We start from the raw sequence: 15766 nt of genomic DNA, 5'->3' as shown, positions 1-15766 counted from the left end.
AAAATTTTCACTGTGTAGCACAATTTTTTGGTTGACCACAAATCATAATTTATTCAGTCAGGTATGGATATTTCCATAATTGTTCAGAGTCTTGGCTCATTCTCCATCATTCTTCCCAACATGTTTTGTGCAAAGGGATAAAATGTAATGAAGACAAATCCATGTGTTCTGGTTAATTATTAAAACTGAGACTTCAAAGTTTGAGAAGTCATTGCCTATTTCCTTTAAAATACAAATTTTTGTTTACAATTTCCCTGCATTATACCTATATCATTCCCAAACCTTTACTGGCTGGTTACTAACTGAAAACAACGCCAAAAAAAGAGGAAAAGCTATTCTGAGTCCCATTTCACATAGCTGCAAACTGATTTTATGGCAAGGGTGAACATGTGGCAAGAAAGCCAGTCATGGCCCATGGGGTTAAGAAATGAAGCCATCACACATCTCCCTCTCCCTGTAGTTATGTAACTGATTAAAAGCTGATTAACACAAGCAAGCAAATTTTGTCCAGCTACCTGGCAAGCCAGCAGCATAGAAAAGTAAGCTAGTGCAGTTTTCCTGCAGCTTAAAAAGCCACAACTAGTAAATGTAAAGAGAATTCAGTATTTTGACCCTCTGTATATTTTTCAGACAATTTCTAGCTGTATTGCACAAACATAGTGTCTTTGTGCTTCCAAGCAGCACAGGAGTTAGGCTGGAACTGGTCAATAGCAATTGAACGTTACTAATGGATGGACTTTCAGATGTTCATAGTGGTCACACAATCCTGGTGGGAAAGCAGCTTCTGAGGAACATTGTATTAATATCTCACACAGCATTTGAGAAATGTTCGAGCTGTAGGAGTCAGAAGAAACTGGGCACTCAAAAGCGAGGGCCCGTAAAAACAATTCATGGCATCATCTGTTGTGCCATACATCAGCTCCACAGAACCTCTGACAAAAACCTGGGTGTCTCATCTCTCCTGCAGCAAACACACATGGCTCAGCCAGATGTGCAGTTTGCAGCTCTGGTCCAAGTGGACAAGACGGTGTCAGCACAAAAACATTCAGCTGGGAGGAAGAGATATGGCATTTTTCAACAGAAAGACACTGGAGGAATAAAAATAATAAAATAATAAAAATCTTTTAAGAGTAGGAAATATTTTCCTTTTTTACTCTTTATTCTAAGAACGAAGCCTTTGCTTAGCAGTCATGAGGGTTTTAAAAGCATTAAATCAGTTAGCCAAGTCTGACACTCAGCTGGTATTTTACCTACTGCAAAACACAAGAACAGAGAATGTAAAAGCCAGCATCTGGCTGGCTTTTTAACTTCTGGTTGACCATGATAAATTGCTACTTTATTTTCTGACTATAAACTTTCATCATTATACTAAAAATAAAGCAGCTCAAAGATTAGCTACAAATAAGCAAAATTCTGAATGAAAACATACTGGTAATGATCTATAGGTTAACTATTTTGTCTGGAAATGTTTTGTTTTTATTTTTCCTAAGGAATAAATGCAGTATTGAAGGAGTCGTGTGTTTTTAAAATAAGAAAGCATTTCTTAAACTTAGAGTTTTCTGCAACCAGAAGCTGAGACAGAGGAAAATAATTTTAGTCATAATATCTTGTGATAGAAAGGTGTTTGGGCTTATTATGTCCCCTTCCAATGAAGGAAAGATATGGAGCCCAAAGGAAAACTGTCAGATAACACAACTGGAGCCAGAAGGTTTCAAATCTCCAGAAAATGTCACTGATTAGATAACACATGCCTAACTGGACAAAAGCACTTCTATCTCCTCTAAAATAAAAATGGAGACAAGAGAAGAACAGAGAGGATTATCACTAGAAAAAGAAGAGAAAGATTTAGTCACCCTAATGGAAGAGAAGCAAACTGCCCAGGAGAAGAAGCTCAAAGATTCTTCAGAGGCAGCTGAAGAATTTGGAATGAATGAATTTACTAAGAGAAAAAGAGTAACACTAATCAACTTAGCCAGAATTAACATGGGAGAAGAGCGATTTAAAGCATTTAATTCCCAGCCAAAAAAGAGAAGCATGCATAAAGAATGGGTCAGTTTTTCAAACCACAAGGTGTGCATGGCTGTGGGAAAGAGTGAGGTTCCTATAGTACTGAGTGAGGATACATGATGAAGAATATTCAAGGAGAAGAAAAATTTTTAAAAGCTTTCTGGAGAAAAAAAAAAATCATTGAAAAGTTTGCAAAAGGCAAACATTAAAAAAATTGGATTATCGTATATGTGCCAGAATTCCCATTTTACAGCAACTAGAAGTCTCTACTAATTTACATGGAAAAGAAAAAAGAAAGGAATTCTGCTAAAGTAGAGAAATGAAGCTAACTGCTAAAACCTAGAAATGAAACATTTGTCAAGAGGATACAGATAAGGGCAAGAGATAAATGTTGCAAGACTCTTATTGGAAAAAGTTAAAATAATATAAACTATATTTACCTTTCATTTATCAAAGAGAACAAATCCAGTGGATTTTATTTCAGTCTTCACAACCCTCAAAGTAGTTCCATGAAAACTCATATGTACTTACAAACCAAGCAGATTCCATGTCAATCTCACTGGTCCCTTAATTTTTGATGCTGCTATTTTTATCATCACAAATCTATTCAACAGATTGGCTTCCAAGCTAGTTAAATCACAAAAAATATTAAGTATTGTTTATTACTATTAGCCTAGATTAGGCAAAAGTCAACAAGACTACAAGTTACATATATTAGAATTTACATCTTTTAATTTCTGCCACTCATGCCTCAAATTATGTCAGAGAGACACCAGTTCCAGCGTTCAGAGTCCCTGTACGTAATACACTGCAGTGCAATTTACAGCAGACCTTGCACATTAAGCTTTCATGGTGGTAGCTGAGTGTTTTATTACTTTGTAAAGAGAGATTTGGATGACACTGATTTGTCCCACATACACAGACATTACACATAACTGCCTGTGTTAGTGAGTCTCTGCTGATTCAGGTCACATTTTCTGCTTCTCTCCTTGACTTTTCTTGGCCAAAGGTGCCGTTAATTTGCTTATATCAGACTTTCACCTTATACTTTGGCATGTCACCATATATATCAGTATTTCAGCTCCTAAGCAATACTTCATACTATAATTACATTGCTTTGCTTCTCCACCCTTGTGCACCAACACATTGTGCTTTAATCAAGGATTGAAAACAATCTCTCCACCCACTCAGCTAGCCAAATGCCAAAGCATCTCCAGATTTCTTAGCTTTCTTTTGGCTGCAAAATGATCTTCTAAACACGAATGGGCAGTAAGCATCATAGCTGCCTTCTCATGTTTGCAAGCAAGTAAACAATTCTTTGGATACCTCTTCAGCTGCACAGATGTGTGCCAAGCTGCAGCAGCTCACGGCTGCTCATAAGAATCACGCAAGATGCACCAAGGGCATCAAGAAACAGCTGCCGGCAAGGATGAAGCAGCAATGAAAACACTGCTGAATTCAAAGCAGAAGGATGTCTTCCTCTTTGCTATGAAACACTAGGGTTTAGGCTCTTTTCAGGCCAATTTGTCACATCCTACCAGAATGCTGATATCAAGGATAATCCCAGCCTGGCACTCATTGCAGTCCTGCAGCAGCACAGCCAGAAAAATCTTAGTACTTCCTGGTGGGAAGGGAGAAATTCAGCACACAAGATTTGGGAAGGACTCGGAAAAATCAGTCTGTTGGAGGGACACATGTGATGTGTGTTGAGGCTAAAGGCATTGAAGTTACTAAGTGGTCTGCAAGAGCAAGTGGACCAGCTCACAACAACTGAGACCAAACAAGGCACATGCCTTTCCTATGGAGGCAGAAGAGTAAGGGACACAACATATGGCATGAAGGCAGCATCTGACAAAACACACTTCTCCCTCACACCTTTCTTTTGTCACTCATTTTTGGTCCATGTGTAGATATAACACAGAAGCATGTCTTTTTTTCATGTTCAAATCCAAGCCCTCATCAGTCACTGCCTCTGAACACAACAGGAAGAATGCCAGCCCAACTATTTTTCACTCTAGCACTTAGGCACAGGCTACATTTTTCAAGCCCTGGCTTCAGCCTCGCTCTCTGGTCCAGTTCTTTGAGACGACACAACAGCTCACTCACACCTCATTCTGCAATGTGCAGAGAGAACTATTTGTTCTCTTGCTGCAGGGGTGTAAAAGCCAAACTGTCTTGGGACTCCAGGGCAGCCCGAGGCTCACCCTGCAGCTACAGCCTCCAGGAACAGCTAGCATTGGTACAGCACGATAAAAACAGCAAAGAGGCCTAAGACAATTAAACAAATTGATGGTCTTGCTACTGAACTTTGGTGCTTTAATAATACTGCTTGAGAAGAGATAAATTTTTCCAAGACGGGTAAAGGCACTACAGTTATCACGCAGGGTTCGGTGCAGAGACAAGAGACTGCTCTGCACATGTTACTGCCCACCACACTGAGGAGATGCTGAGCAAAACACAACTAAGAGAATGTCAGCTAAAAACCAGCCCAAGTAAACAGGTTTTATATGAGGCATCTTGTGAGTGGAGGAGTGGAAAGGCAACAGCTCCATTGTTTTCACAGCGTCCCTGTGGAAGGACTTGGGAGTACCTTGAGCCTGATAATCTCTGTGCCCAAGGCCACCCACATGGCCTCCTGGCATTGCAACCCAATTCCCCTCAGCACACGTAGGACCCTCAGTGAGTCTGAAAGCAGCATTTGTCCTTCTGTATTGTACAAGAAAGCTGAGTACTCCTTACAGATTCCCTGCTCTCACCCCACAGCAGAGAGGGGTTTTCTTTGACCACTATTCGATAGTCCACTGGTACTGAATCTAGTCCCCAAAATCATTCAATAAGCTGTTTTTCTTCAATCTGTGCTAATAAAACTATACAACACTATAAACATTTTCCACAGTGGACTCCAAGATGTTTGGTGCTCTAGCTGGAAACACTGCTCCTTTTGTTTTTACATTACAGCAAATCCTTTTAGACACACTTCCCGTCAAACCACCGAATATTTTTGTCTTCTATTTTCTGCAAGGAGAGCCCTAGAGTCCTTTTGAAATTTAAGCAAGAGTCTCATGACCAGCTATTGGGTGACTATTGTCACTACAGATTTAAGCACATTACAAAAAATCGCACTCATCAGAAAAGCAGAGCAATGGCCAGGGAACAATTTTCCCTTCTGTAAGTGTTCCAATACACAGGCAGACCTCACCAGGAAGATCAGCATTAACAGGAGCTACAGGACCCACATCTCTCAAGTGGGGAGAAAGAATCAGACTCCATAGAGAGCAAAATTTCCTTTCCATCAAACATTTAAGCTAAAGCTAAGGAAAAGAATAAACCAACTACTCTGATAAGCTTTGTCAGTCAGTGTCTATTAATCTTATTAATTGAACATATTCTCCCTTTCTGCCCCATGACTGAGAAGTGCAGGGCAGGTAAAGCAGGAGTAGAAATATGACATATGAAATCCAGCAAAGCACCATGCCCATGCTGCTGCAGGCTTGTCCATTGAAGGGCTGACAGAAATTCCCATGTTTCATATAGGCAAAGTTTACAGGGAGAGGCAGTATCTTTTATTAGACCAACTGATACAGTTGGAAAAAACAGACAAGCTTCTGGGCATAGAAAGCCTTTCCTCAAGGAAGATTTGTCTGTCTGAAGCATCTGTTTTTTCTAACTATATTGGTTCATCTAATAAAAGATATTACCTCTCTGTGCAAACCCTGCCCCCCTCACCACTCTTTGAATACTGTGGCTGTGGCAGCAATACTATTACAATTACTTTAGTACTGATGGTTTGCAGTACAGACTTCTGCATGTGGTCTAACAGGCATCTACTCATTTCACAGAGAAAAGGCTACCATTTTTAAAGGCAATAGCTTATTATAGATTATACTCACTGCCAACATGGGCCAGTGTAAAACTGATGGTGATGAAGGCAAAAAATATCCCCACACCCAAAACCATTCCAAGTCCTGTTATTACCAATCGTTTTGGGAAGTGACACTTTCACGTGTGAACTACACTCTAAAGGGTTTGTCATGAGGATGCACATTTAAAAAGCAGAGAGAAAAACACAGAAACCAGTAAAGCCTTTCAAGTACTGTGGTCAAGGACTTCCTCAAGATAGGTCTTTCAGCCTTACATACTTGGATGTTCTGAGTCCTGGTGAAGGGATGAAGCAGCTGTCTGACCTGCTGCATGGGCAGGCACTGCAGCTAGGAGATGCACAGATACCTGAAAGATCTCGTTCAGCTTATTGAGACATACTTTTTGTTCCACAGTCTGCCACTGAGTTTAGCACAAATCTAATTGTAAAGCATTCGTACTGCAAATGAGAAAAATCAGTTCTTGCCCTCAATTTAAAATACACTGTTATTTATCATAAAAAGGGTTTAGCTATGTTTAGCTACTCTTCCCTGCTCTCTCTGCTCTCTCAGGTAAGCAGATTCACTGTAAGAAGGGTGTCAATAAAAAAGCCACAGTTAAATAATTTTTCAGTGAATTACATTTTGTGGACATATGCTATTACTAAGACATAGACTGAGTTTTATTTCAAACACATATGAAGCAAAATGCAAAACATTTTCTATGACATGTCTGAAGAATGGTAGAAATTTTTATTACAGATTTGTTTGCATTCAAATTACAAATGAATGATCCATATTACTGTTTGACTCAGTGGTGAAATTATAGAACAACCTCATTAATTTCAATGGAATTTCTCTACAGTTTTGCCTTGACACACAAGTTTGAATGGATGTGGTAATTATAAAATTACTTGACATTTTATATACTGTAGTTCATATGTATCAATGACTGCAAAATTGTTTTTTACCACAAAGTGTTTCATCTCTACAGGATGGCTGATGTTTTGCATTTTTTAAATAAAAATAACAGCTAAAAATAAATCTATTTTTTAAACAGAATTTTTACCAGCTGATCTGGCAAATATTTATCTCTAACATATATTTAAAACCTATTAATACATATTTATGTAAATATCAGTTACTTTCTTGAACCTTCTTTTGGGGGTAGGAAGTGGAAAAATGATTTTTTAAAGAAGTTTATTTACAGAAATGGACTAATAAAACAATCCACAGCCTGATTACATACCCAAAATAGGCCAGACTAACCAGAAATGCAATAGCAGAGAACTATAATTTTGAAAACGATATGGGAGTTAAGAAAAGGGGAAGGAAGAAATTAACTTCTGCATGCTTCAAAAAAGAAAAAAAACAGTAAGCTAAAATCTGTAGGACTAAGTCCCTAGAGCTTTCCCCACACTGGGGAATTTTAGAGTTATGAGTAAGACTTTTTCCTCAAAGCAGAAGTGGTATGATAAGAGCTACAGCCTCAAAATACTTTATACAGAACATGCTGTTTGTTCACTTTGCTCTCTAACTACCTGCAAAAACTACATGAAAATGAGACGCAAATTTTGTTCCACTGAAAATCACACTTTTATACTCATTTAAATGTAAACAAAAAGGAGAAGACAAAAAAAATGAGCTTCAGAAATTGTCTAACATTGGAATAAAACTGCATTTTCATTAACCATGCCACCCTGGTGTGAGTTGACCTTTCAAAAGGGCTTGTGTGGTTTGAAGCTGTCTTCCCATCCAGGCTGTGGTACAGCCCAGAAGCCACAGATATCAACCATTAGTTGCTCAGTACCATGTTGCATTAAATATTTGAAGGAATGACCTTCTGTAGGCATCACACATTATATATAGTCAGTGTCGGTTTAAATCTTCTGTGGTTGTGAAACAGAAGGCAATTTTCATGTGTTCTCACATCTGGGCTAATAATAACTTGCATTAATATTATTTATGTATCATGTGCTCTTCAAGGCTGCTTGAGGACATTAATGGAGAACATGTCAAGCAGTCTCTCATGGAGTCCTTAAAAGATGAAGAAGGGCTTGTAACTGATAATTGCCAAAAGGTATTAGTTATTCTGTTCATGAAAATATTTCTCTACATGCTCTGCAGAGCAGGCACCATTTGATGAACACCACAGACAGGAGCAATGCAGCCATTCCTCATCTAACTTCTCATTGCAAGGTTAGTATTGATTTTCTTGGAGCACTTTTCAATCAGCTCACAGCCACTCACCTGGTGCAGAGACCATCCCCCTGCTTCATAAAGAAGAACATTACTTAGCTGCTACTTCCCCCCCCCCCCCCCCCCCCACACAGCAGAAAACACACAGGTGACTTATTTGAAAATGGAGGAAGAAGGCACTCCAAAAGACACAGGACTGAGATAACAGCATTAATGGATGATGAGTTGTCTCATGGCCATATTACACCCTAAGACTTGTCTGGTCTCTAAGCCAGCCACAGTGTTGTGTGTTTCTATTCAGAGCCATGGAAAGGATAGGTTTTCTTTATACCTGTTGCTTTTGTTGTGTCAAACGCAGATATTGAGGCATGAAACATACCAGATGTCATGGCTGGTTTGCACAAGTTGTCTAAAAGAAACTAACTCCAAGCCAGGTATTTCAGACAGCATAGAATGCAATGATCTAAAGGTCCACATCCCTCTTTGACATCTTTCATCTGTTTACAGTATTTACAGATGGAGCAAGATAGAAAATTACACATAACAATGAGATTGATGAACTCCTAGTTCTATATAATACTCCAGACTCCATGTTAAGTGGCCTCTAAGCCATCCCTGAATGCCAAGATGTGCAAAGAAACAAGAAAGAAGTCTGCTTGGCCTGAACTGGAAAGAACTTTAAAACCTCTATGCACAGTCCACATAAGAATATTAGGGAAAAAAAAAAAAAACAGTAAAATTCTTCATGCAAATTGCCATCTGGGCCAGGAAGCTGAGCACAATACTGTTTTCATCATCTTTAATGATGCACAGTTTAGTTCAGGAGGAGGGGGGAAGGAAATGGGACCAACCTTTGACCAGTATGACAGCAGCATAAGTAATCCCTTATTACATTATGAAATGATTCATACAGGGAGACCTGTTACATTACTGGCCTGTTAACAGTATCACAGCTCCTTACTTGGACTTTTTTTCATTTTGTTTTACATCAGACAAGCCTATTGCTGTCATTTGTAAAGAACAGAATAGCTGCTACAGTTTTAATATCAAACACAGGAAAAAAATACACAGCAGCTGTTCATATTTTCTAGGAAGTCTGTTATAATAATGATGTCATGGAAAAAGGCTGGAATCCATTAAAATGGATCAGACAGGCAAGCCATTCAAAGCCTCCAAACAATGTGCATATACAAGCTGCACTATGTACCTTACATTAAAATAAAAACACACAAATAGGGGAGTTCCTTAAAAATATTATTGAGATCAGGCAATTAAGGTAATTTCATAGATTTACTTCAATAAATTCAGTTTACTACTAGAACTACCCAGTAAAGCAAAATACAAAAGCTACAACCAGCTCACTGTCAATTAAGCTCACTTTCACCTATAAAAGCATTTAAATCTATTTTTAAATCACTGGCTCAAGCTACATAGGAACAAAGAAGCTCTCCCAGCAAAAGAGCAGCAGTGAATAGTTGGAAACCAATAATCCAACTTAGCTTGTGTTTTTCCAGACTCCATCAAGTCAACTACGTATGACATCAAATTTTGAAGATTCCGGGTTACACTGATGAGTTCACAAGTAAAGGGCATATATTACAGATGAAGCATTATAAATCTGAGATCAAGCCAAAGAGACATTCTTAAATCTCTTCCTTTTCAAACCATCAAATAGATTTTGTACCTGCTAATTAAAAAATACCACGTACAAAAAACCAAAATCAAATAATTCTATCAGGTGATCTGAAGAGATCTGTTTGATGACAGCCCTGGTCAGTTTTGCATAAGTAAGCTCTACTGCATTCATTATACTCCATATTCAGCTACACTCAACATTACAACTACAGCTATCTATTAAAAAAAATATCAAAATCAAAACTTACTATCAGAACTCCAAAATTTCAACTGCGAAGCAGAATTCAAACCCCAGAAAACAATGACCCAAACTTCACAGACACTTCCATGCTGTGGCCATTAAACACCTCCTCCTGCACATGGGTATGTATGACCAAATTGGAGCTCACACAAGCCCCCAACCTGATCCCCACTATTCCTGCTCACATTTCCAGTCCCACTAAAAGGAGGAGGTTATGCTTGCACTAAAAGCAATAGGTTAGGCACACAAGTGTCTCTGTGCACTTCTCTAAAGACTCAAAAGATTTGAGCCAGGGCACAATAAAATGAGTCTGAAAGCCTTATCTTAGGCACCTCACAGTGTTCATAAATTTTCACTTTAAGCTGTTATTGCATATAATAAAATAGCATTAACATTTCAGATGAACATTCAGGGCAGCTTATAAACTATTCAGTGATTAATGTCCTTGTCTCATGTTTTCAATTTTCATTGCTTGTGGAGGTCATATGTTATGATGTCAGCTTGAATCTAGATTTCCATTTTAAGCAAATTTAATTTAAATTATGATCCTAAGGCATATGGTAACAGACACTTAAAAGTTCCATACTGAGTAAATTTATTCACTCTGCTAATAGGATAGATTTCACATTATGGTGCCACTTATTCATCAAACAAACAGTTTAGGTGGATGGTCCCAGACAGTAAAGATGCCATAGGTTGAATGTGCAGGAGCAGAACTCATTTATACCAAGATTTAACAGCACACTTGCCAACCTTGAGTGCAGGGGTTTGCAAGACTCGGCCAATAATAGGAAATTAATCAAATCCCCAGAGCATGATGTAAATTGAATCTGCCAAAAGGATTCAGAAGGAGGAAGAACAGATGTAAATAAGATATCTTAAAAGTCTTAAAAGATATCTGAGCTGGAGGAAGGCTTGGGGCATATCTTCCTTAGGAACTAGTGAGATGGAAATGCTTCTTGGGGGCCTCTCACTAGTAAGACACTCATCTCTTTATTCTACCATGCTCATCAGACTGAAGAATTCCTCACCAAATTGCAAAGAGAAGTTTTATGAGACAGCTGAGATCACAGGAGAGTAGGTGGCCAGTGAAAGGACTGCTCTTCTCTCCGCTGTCCATCCCACCCTTGCCCTCCTTCTATTTGCTCTGGACTGTCACTGCCTTTTTCATCACCCTGTCTGTGACACCACCTTACACAACTAAACCACTTGAGAGCTACCTCTGTCTTCTTTCTCCCTGGTCCCTGCTCTCCAAAAGAAATAGTTCTCAGGTGGTTGTGCTCCCTAAGACAACTCACTATGGGCCCAAGTAACAGTCAGCTCAATAATCTGATTGGTTTCAAGCCCAAGGTATAGAGCAACAATTTTCTGTATATTGCCATGCCCTTTTCTCATGTGCATTGGTTCCATGTGAAACATTAACAAAAAATTATTTCAGATGAAGTTATTAGGTTTGATGTTATGGCTTATTATTATTATTTCTTATTTCCATGGAAGAAATATTCATGGAATAACAGTAACAAAGTTTAAGTCCTTCTCAAAGCAAAACCAAGCTCAAATGGGTTTCTCAGGTATGCAGTGCATGAAGCACCAGAATTATTATTGCTTTTTTCTATCATTTATTATTGATTTTTTCCCCCAGTAATAAATGGTAGTGCAGGTATACAAATTAAATATTTCTATACAGCCTTTGAATTACAACAATTTCTTATATTGGTAAAGCAGTGTCAGAAACAACCAGTACAACCCACTGGAATTACTTCGATCATGACATAAGGAAGGATATCCAGAATTTATGTAGTCACTAAAATGTCAAAGCTCATTTTGAATTGGTCAAGCATTTAAAAATTCCTGCTAAAAGAGTGGGCAATCTTCAGTAGCATTTTACAGCCTATATTTATGCCTATAATGCAGCATATGCCAGCTCAAATATTTCATATTACACAAGTATTATTCTAAAAACAAGGACTATATAGGAATTACATGAAGAAAGCATGGTGTTTTCTGTGTTTAATTTACTATGGCATTTTTTTTCCCCCAAAAATGATTGAACTGACCAGGAACATCATATAATCTGTCCAAGGTATTGCCTTCCTCCAGGGAGACATTTTAAGCACAGAGTAATCCAAAACCCTTCAAAAGGTCTTTAGCGTGAAGAAATAAAGCCATTTATATTTTTATGCACATGTACAACAAAAAGCCATGTATACACCCACACAATTACATTGGTTCTATTATTGTCTTTGTACTCATTTCAGATTAAGGCAGATAAGCAGCTAACTAGGATACTGTAGAAGCAGGAATAGCTTTTGCTATCATGTAGTTAAATATGGGAAATAGATTACTAACCTTAAAATGTCTCAAAAAACAGTATTTAAAAAAAGTTCTTTGTTAAAGGAAATATTTCAAAACTCAGCTTAAAACATGCTTGAACAGATAATAATAAAAATATTCATTTTCTGCAAAAATGGGAGCAAAGATTTGGGACAGAACACAGAAAATTAATAGCATTTTAACAGTCTTAAGAATCCTTATATACCATGTTCCTATATAAATAAAGATTAACAGATAAAAGATTATACTTAGTTCATTTGTTTTGTATATATACTTAGTTCATTTGTTTTGTCTATAATGTTTTGAATATACAGCTTTTTATTTTTTTAATACCTCCATTACTTACTGACATTTCAAGGTTAGCACATCCATTTTTATAAGTAAAGGCTACAACTTTATTTTAAACTTAACAGGCATTCATTCTTTTTCCTTTCAAAATCTAGGTATAAGTAACAAAGCACCAGAGTCTTATAAATTTTCTAACACCAAATGCAAATTAAGTCGTGAAATTGCTCTAGGAAAAGTTCCAAGAATGTAAACCCAAAGGAACTTCAACACAATTTCTCAACTTCAAGCTCTTTATGATACTCAGGCAAGGTAGCAGAATATGGGGCAGTCAGGAAGCGCTATCTGCGTATGGAAAAATGTTCAATTCTCCAATTTCAGCAACTTCCTGTGTTGTGTTTATAAGCTCTACGATGAAATAGATGCATACAAAAAGGAAGAAACTAAAAGGATGGCAAGGGCTCTGTAGATTAAATAGCTCACAACATTTTCAGTGGCCTGGAAAAGTGGATTGACAGTTCATAACTTAAAGGACATCATAGGTTTTGTAAGCATCTACCAAATTTCTGTCCTTCTCCATCCTTTATTTGGGGTCAAGTGAATTGCTCACCTGCATTGTCTCAGTCTGATTAGAAGTAAAAAACATAGAATTCCCCCCATTACGTGATAAGGTAAAACTGCTCACATTTTCTTTTTACGTCAGCTCTGACTATAAGGTTTTACAACACCATCTCCAGCAAAGTGGGAGTTTTCCTGTTATGAACAGAGTAATTATTTAATCTTTCAACAATCCTCCTGAAAAGACTCAAATCCTTCTTTCTTAAGCACCAGGCAGGAGTTTTAGCAGATTGTTTAAACAAAGAGCTGATGACTTTTTGCTCTGCAGATCTACTTCTTGTTTACCCCAGGGGAGACATCAGTCAAAGAATGACAACTTAACTTGCCAGGCATGCTATTATTTAGCAATAACCCCAAGGGGACTAGGGACATTTCCTGCACATGAAGTTTAGGTCTCCCAATGGGTATCTGAAAATATGAGATAGGCAATGACAGGCAGCCCACACCAGAGTTGTGCTGCCCACACCTGGTGTCTGTGTGCCCACTACCTCCAGCCACTTTCTCAACTGGCTCCCATTTTTCTGTCAGAAGACCATTCTTTACAAATCCCTTCTTGACAGACATCCTAGGTACTAAGCATTCAAAATACTAACATCACTCACATTTGACATCTGTCTTTCTCAAATATCCTGTTTGTATCACTGTGAGCATCTCAAGTGATTTTTTTGTCAGCTTTTCAAAGTGTAGTTCAAGAAGAGTGAACACTTCTATGTTTACTTTATCATGGTGCTTATTAACAACAATGGTCTTTATAAAATTAGTTAACTCAGTTCTTACCTGTAGAGCTCTTAATTTTCAAGAAGTATTCTTGTCTCACAGTTTAAGTAAGATGATATAATCTACAACAGAGCAGAAAAATATATCAATTACATATGATATTGTACACTTAACATTAGTATTAGAGTTTAGTTACACTTGAGCAAACTGACAGATAAATTTCTATTTTCATGGTGCGGCATATATTTTATGTGGCAAATATCAAGCAGCAATTGGACAATATTGCACGTACTTACTAATAAAAACTACCTTTTTCCTTTCCCAGTGTTCCTGCTCAAACATGAAGATGTGAGAGTTTTATCTACCTCCATGCATTACTCATAACACTCGTGCTGTGTTTAGATGGATTAAATAATTAAGGTCCTGCTGACACAGTGTTTCTTGTCACTAAACACCCCAACCAATTGAATTAGGTGCTTTAGGAAAAGGTGCATGACTGGGCTGAGATGCACTCAACTCCCATCAACTTCTAATGAGCTCTTCAGTAAAAACATGCAAAAAACCCCCATACTCTCTACAAGTATGGATCTGATTACATCCCAGTGAAGCCTAATTATAAATTACCACCCTGAACTGCAGCTAAACAAAATACTGTGAGCCCGAGTTTCTAGTGACCAAAAAAGGCTCCCTGTCCAAAAAGCAGCAGCCACACTGAAAAAACATTGCAGCCAAGACAGCCCACTTTTGTGTGTGCATCTCCCATGGACAGCAGAAGCTATGGGCTCTAACTTTTCAAACAAGTTGCTGAAAATGCCACAGGCATTTAGATCTACATTTACATCACAGCCAGTTAGATCTACTCTTCTTTAATCTGCATCTAGTGCCAGACTTGTGCCAAGTTTTTCATTTATTGTTCATGAAGGGCTCTTTGCTGACTTGATTTACAGAGAGACTTACAGAGTCAAACCAAGACGTTTTGTTATAAGAAACAGTCTATGTGAACATCTGCAGGACTCAAATAAGTTTTTCTTTCCTGGTTTGGGGTTTTGTTTTGTCATTGTTTTGTTGTTCTTCTTCAACTAACCTACCTAGAGCCAGCATAAGCTGCCTCCACTCTAGGAGAATTTTCTGGCATAACCATCACAAAAAATGAATGCCTAGCCTACCTAAACAGCACAGCCCTGAGTCAAAAGCCAGCAGAAGAGAACAGCAGCAACATTATTTCACTGCTCAAATATCTGAAGGCCACAGTGTTGAGCCTTTGTTCTCTGTGCTGGTTCTCCAAGCTAGACAGGCAACCACAAGCCTCAAATTACACTTCATTGATCCAGGGAAACTGTGGTGGTGTTCAGTTTCAGTTCTGCAACCTGCATGTTGACCTGCCTGTTTGTTGGCCTAAACAATGAGATTTCAGGAAATGAGGCGTTTGCACTTTGTCCAAGTCTTGTTTTCGGAGAGGGGGATCTCTCCCTCAGAGGGCTAGGTTGGTATGGAAGGAAAGCATAACATCTGGACCCAGGCTCTTGGACTGCATTCCTTCCCTGAGAGAGTCTCTGCTTCAAATTCAATATGACCAAAATAAACACAAACCTAGAAATGAGAGGTGGTCTCAACTAGCTTGAATTCTTTTAGCATAATGTTTTTGTTACCTCTGGTAAAAGTGGAGGATATATTTAGAAAGAAGACAGAGATATTACAATTCTTTGTTCAGTAATATTTTACAAAAATATATTCCCACATTTGGAAGATTTCACACAGTCCATCAATACAAAACCAAATCCTAACCATTTGCAATAAAAAATATATAGCTTATAGAAATCTGAAAAATTCACATAACACGACATTAATAAGATCCACAGTAATGGAGTGCCAG

General features: G+C 38.1%; 1 protein-coding gene across 1 annotated transcript in view; it reads right to left on the bottom strand.

The window, feature by feature from the left end:
- BMPR1B (bone morphogenetic protein receptor type 1B) overlaps nucleotides 1–15766 on the bottom strand; it is a 233986-nt gene that overhangs the window by 130295 nt on the left and 87925 nt on the right. Inside the window, exon 3 of the mRNA XM_071431661.1 lies at nucleotides 13954–14015. The gene's annotated coding sequence lies outside the window, so the exon portion shown is untranslated. The remainder of the gene's footprint in view (nucleotides 1–13953; nucleotides 14016–15766) is intronic.

The sequence above is a fragment of the Agelaius tricolor genome, unplaced genomic scaffold (genome assembly GCF_023055355.1).
Source record: "Agelaius tricolor isolate 1412-34295 unplaced genomic scaffold, bAgeTri1.0.p SCAF_8, whole genome shotgun sequence".
Lineage (NCBI taxonomy): Eukaryota > Metazoa > Chordata > Aves > Passeriformes > Icteridae > Agelaius > Agelaius tricolor.
Note: the sequence above shows the minus strand (reverse complement) of the source record. Positions and strands in the feature narration are given on the sequence as shown.